The sequence below is a fragment of the Bombus huntii genome, unplaced genomic scaffold (assembly GCF_024542735.1).
Source record: "Bombus huntii isolate Logan2020A unplaced genomic scaffold, iyBomHunt1.1 ctg00000068.1, whole genome shotgun sequence".
NCBI lineage: Eukaryota > Metazoa > Arthropoda > Insecta > Hymenoptera > Apidae > Bombus > Bombus huntii.
The window spans coordinates 254853-260735 of NW_026099327.1; the positions used below are offsets into that span (position 1 = coordinate 254853).

General features: G+C 38.6%; 1 long non-coding RNA gene across 1 annotated transcript; it reads left to right on the top strand.

Moving 5' to 3' along the window:
- The first annotated feature begins 5124 nt into the window (after window positions 1-5124).
- Window positions 5125-5645, top strand: LOC126876292 (uncharacterized). The gene is made up of 2 exons (XR_007694060.1): window positions 5125-5232; window positions 5318-5645. It is a non-coding gene; the product is annotated as an uncharacterized LOC126876292 (long non-coding RNA).
- Window positions 5646-5883: the final 238 nt, after the last annotated feature.

Sequence of the window (5883 nt, forward strand, 5' to 3'; positions counted from 1 at the left end):
AGTCAGACGACCCAGAGCCACCCCGCCACCACCCCAACGGACTACGACCAGAAGAAGTGACATCACTAGGGGCAACAACCTCACCCTAACGCCTACTCAATAGCCGGCTCGAACAGGAGAACGCGAGAAGGGAATGCAACTGAAGTTAATTCATAAGAGATTCCTGGAGCACCTCTGTCACGCGCATAAGATGGTCATCGTGGAGTTTTAGGCGGTAGGAGTCCGACACTACTCTGCTGTTACGCGATTAGTGCAGCAGCGGAGTGTCCATGAGGATTTCTCCACGTACAAAAAAAAAAAGTATCATCTGATCCAAACGATCATCTTGTCCTCACTCCCGGTCACTTTCTCATCGGATATTCTTTAACAAGTTTTCGAGAACGAGATTTCAGGGACACTCCATCCAATCGTCTCTCCAGCTGGCAACATATTCAAAAGGTCAAACAACATTTCTGGCGCCGCTGGCAACGAGAGTACCTGAATGAGCTAGACATCCGAAACAAATGGAGCAAGGGCCGTCACTTCATACGAGAAGGCACCATCGTCATTCTCCGAGAAGACAACGTTCCCCCAATGCAATGGCCATTGGGCAAAATCATCAAGGTCCATCCAGGTGCAGACGGCATCATACGGACGGCTACCGTTCGAACAGCAACGAGCACCCTGGATCGGAGCATCAAGCGGATGGTACCACTACCGAGCATAACGACTCCAGATGACTCCGAAACAATCAACAGCACCGAAGTCTGACCAGAGATCCTCACAACATCATACTATATTACTTGATCGGTACCCTCTCAACGGGGGGAGTATGTTACGCCACGAGGCTCACCAGAGGCTATATTTTCTAACCGTCGCTCGCGGTTCTACAACGTCGCAGGCAGACCATCTTATCTGCCCTCCGGATCATATACAATGTATCGACGAGAGCATAGTTGTCGCCAAGCAGCGAGCTCTAGAAACGTCGATTTTTGACCGTTACGATTTTCAAACAAGAAGAATCATACGTGATCATAGGCGCGAGCGGTGGCGTGACTCGTGCATAGTGGGGGTCGTCTTCCAAATGAGGCAAAGGAATAATCGAAGGGCGATCAGTTCCTTCTGACGAGTCCAACGTGACACTTCGACAAATCTGACGAGCAAACGAATTAATCTAGAGAGATCGCAAAGTCGAGTCTAATTTCTGTAATATATTCATCATATTATTGTAAAATATATTATTCTACGTTAACCTGTCAATACAGTGTTACATTCATTAAACCACCTCTGTTATCTTAACCGAAACAGGGGAACGACTATTTCGCGGCGTCGATTAACATAATCGTAGCGAGAATTTACGCCTCTCTCTGACGCGTTATCCTAGCGAACGCGTCTCACCGCGAACGGTCGCAACAAAGGATGATTATTGTAAACATTGAATATAATTGGGGAAAATTGAGAAACTGGTGCAAATTGTTGTATTATAAGCTGCAGGCTTGGTGCTGTGTCTATCTCTTATCACTTTAATACAATGGATGAGACATTTGTATGGCGTTTTTTGATAATGGAAAACGTGTTCGTGCTGTATGTTTTGCATTCAATAACAGGAAATGGTTCCGCAATTTCAGTGATTCAAAGTACTTGCAGTATAATGATAAGCATAATACGATATAAATTTGCATTTCATCCGGCTACTGAGGGAAATACTTGTTTGACAATGGAACAGATCATTGCTAAGAAAGGAAAAAACGAACAGATTGTGTATCTATAATCTATTCCAAATTAAGATCATCGTTTCACGTTTAATATTTTAGATCTGCCGAAGGTAATTCACATTTCATTGTGATGACCGTATACATTGAAGCTATATCTGACCTTGCTATTTTTTGTTATTTGCGAAAGTATGTAGGATGTATAATAGACAAATATAGGGAGGATACAAATAGTCTTAACTCTTCTGCAGAAGGAGAAAGAAAAATAAAGGGTGATAAGAAAATGGGCATACCATACAAATAATTTCAATATAAAGTCATTTTAAGCATGCTAATGAAAGCATGGTAAGCATGGTAGTGTTCAATTGTTAGAAATATGTAATACCCAAATATGAAATTTGTATTATTTAAGTGTTTCAAAATGTTGGGTATTCCTGGGTGGACACTTATAACTTTTGCTTTGGAAGTTGAAGAAAATTACATTTATGACGTGAATTTTGTAATAAGCCACCTGCTCTATGGGAAAGTCATATTGCGAAAGGCATCTAAACAAGTATGTATTGTTTAAATATTATTGCTTTTATTATACTCGCAAAAAAAGAAATAATGTGGTGTTAATACAATGAGTCATAAAATGTTCAAATGCGTTGCGTCAAAATATTTATGACAATTTTTATATTTATAAAAGCTTTGTCTTGTTTTAATTACATAAGTACATGATAGTTGTAACAAATTTTTGTTCCATCAGTTTTCCGGCAGGTAAAAATCAAAATATACTCATTGAAGTCAAATGTTTTTCAGATTGAAAATTGCAAATTTAATATAATTGTTTTACGGATTAAACAGTTTTCTCTTAGGTGGAATAATTACTTAAAACATATTACTTGTGCTTTTGATACGCTGAGAACCGAAGAAGATCTCGTTGATGTAAATTTAAGCTGCGAAGGAAAAAGGAATAAGAGCAGACAAACTGCTATTATCTGCATGTAGTACATATTTTAGAGATTTATTTAAGGTAAAGTGAAATTAAGAATTTAATAATTTGTTACTGTTAACATATATTTTGTAAATGATACTTATTCTATTTTACGAAAATCCATGTCAGCATCCTGTTATAATATATAATAATAATGTAAAATTCGATGATTAGGCTGCATTGGTTGATTTTATGTATCAGGGAGAAGTAAATGTAGTTCGAGAACAATTGGCTAGTTATTTAACAACCGCTGAACTGCTTGCTGTTCAGGGCCTTGCCGATGGTATAGGAAAAGATAATGATAGTTTAGTAGAGGTATGTTTTTCAAAATTGTTAAATATGATTAGATATTTTCTGCTTAAATTAAAGTAATACAATTGTATCACGTTAAACTGTGTTTCGGGATGACATTTTTATATGACGCAATTTTATTTGATACTAGTGCTTCAAAAAAATAATTAAAAGTCAACAGATCTTGTTTATATATTTGATTTGAATGTAATTTAATATATTATTTTTACAAGATTTATGTTCGATATACATATACATTTATTTAGTTACTATTCTCTGCTTATTTCATACGAATTTCATAGTCTACAGCCTACTTTATCTATTATGTGTGTAACTTAAAATCATTGGAATAATTATTCTTGCATCAACATTAGTGTACGTGCCAAATAATACGTGCAGTACACCTTCATACGCTATTGATTATTTCCTGTAAATGAAGAATTTTAATATAATGTACAAAATATATAAAATTTAGCATTAAAATTGTCGCACATATATTTAAAAATTAATTGGATTAAAGAATTTTTCAAAATTTCTGAGAATGTAAGGCCAACGTAAGATTTTACACGGAACTAGTTTCCATTTTCGCGCGTAAGACTACGTCATAAAGACAGAGGAGGGGGTATAGACAGCGGACTTCAGACGCGCAGCGTAGACTTCCCTTAGTCATCTTACGACTGTGCTGTGAGGAGGGTGTTTTGCTCGGTGGTTTCAAATCCTTTGTGTGCAGTTGTGTGAATCTCTTCTGTATTGTTCTACAACAAACAGGAGCCGGATACAGGTTGGTATACTTTTTACTTACTCAATAATTAGGTGAAATAATTGAGAAAGCATGGCGAGGACAAAGAAGGGACTTTCGAAAACTAACGCCGACAAGCCAGAAACTGAACGGTTACTAACTTGGATTGACGAAGTTCGCCGCAAAAGATCAAAGTGTCGCCGAAAGCGCAGACGCGATTTACGGATTGAAGCAATGCTGACGTGCGCTCTTTCCAAAGCTAAAAATGATTTACGCATCCGGCGATTATCAGCAGCTTCAAAATGGCAGAAATTTAAAAAACAATGCTTGAAGAAGAAGGTAAATTATACAAATTATGAGCTCTACAATGGTGAGGACACGGAAAATCCGGGATCGTCTCAACAGAATCCCCGGGAGGAGCCATCGTGTCCTGAATTGGGCAGTTCAGACGATGTCGTGTCTAAGTTGGCAGAAATAAAAGTAACGTTGCAACGCTGAAGTAGCGGGAAAAATGCAAGCGATCAGGTTTGGAAGACCTAACTGTGACAAGAGGATTTCTCGCAACGTTTTATCTACCAAATGCGTAGAAATTTCAACAACTATATGGAATCTCGAGCGATTACGGAGCACCGCGTATTACGTCGGTGCTGCAAGAATAGAAATTGCATTACTATCTTGATGTATATATGGATATTTTCTGGTTGCAGTCTCACCGTTCGAGATGGCATTGGGACAAGCGGAGGGAGTTGGTGTTCGCAACGATGCTGAAGCGTACTGCACGCTCGGGGACCCCATGTTCTCCAGTCTCTGCGCCTTTCGTTGGCTTAGTTTATATATTATATTGTATGCATTGGTTTGGTAATATACGTAATAATGAGCGTTCGAAGTATGTTCGAAGAGTGTTTGATCCGATATTTTTTAACTTCAGAAATATATACTTTGCATGTCTTATATTTTAAAGAAAATTTGTATAGTACATTTTAGCTTGTAGATTTAGTAGTATCGTTTCTAATATTCGCTCCATTATTCTGTACGTCAAGATTTTGTATATTTGCTTAATGTTGATTAACAGTTTTGTAGACTTTAAGAAATGAAATGAAATTAATAAAATTTGGAAAATGTTTACAATTTTTCTGCAATCTTCTAGTTCATATTAATGGCAAAAGTGCTTTCCTGCCCCGCATACTACACATAACAAAATTCTGTCGCAGGCAAGAGACCCGTACATGTACCCAGGCTGTTGGCCGTCATCGGCAACATTATTTGGCCTGTCTGTGTATGAGATAAGGAGCGACGAGAGAGGATTGGTACGGCATAAGGAAGGGGGGAAATGTGTTTCTTTTTAGAAAATCGTGCATGAAGTTTTCTGGCTGACGAATGGGTTGCACCATGATCAAGTTGTACATAAACGTCTCATCTCTCCACACTTCCGTATCTTGAACATCCAAGCATCAACTAATTCGAAAATCGTCTGACGCGCGATACTCATAGGCTTATTGTGACGAACTACAGCTAATTGTAGCAAATCTTATTTGGTGGGCTCTAATACCTTTCGTACGTTATCTGGGCAAATGTGTTTTCTCATGTCCGGGAAAGTTTTTTCATAGCTTGTACCACCAGGTTGTATGGGAGTTGTCGAAGCACACAAGACAAGCCTCCGGTGAATATCAATAAGGAGAGACAGCGCTAGGGGTAATGGCCCCCCCTAACGCCAATTCAATAGTCAGGAAATATTAGGACTGGCTAGAACTAGAGAACGCGTGAAGGGGGTGCAACTGAAGTTAATTCATAAGAGAATCCTGGAGCACCTCTGTCATACGCGTCGGGTGGTCATCGTGGAGTTTTAGTCGGTAAGAGTCCGACACTACTCTGCTGTTACGCAATTACTGCAACAGCGGAGTGTCCATGAGGATTTCTCCACGTAAAAAAAAAAAAAAAAAAAAAAAGGTTGTATGTTAGTTACTCTGGCTTATCAATATGCCCTGTTCAATGTTGGCCAAGCTGAATAATGTCACAGGCCTCTATCTTCCTTAATAAGAGCTGTAGGGGATCGAATAATGAGACTACCAATATGTGTACTCGTTAGTGTATTTAAAACAGATCTTGTCGCGAAACGATATCTATACAGACGTTTAGTCACAGTTTATACTGAATCGTTTGCGATCACGTTCGTTTAGTCATAATCG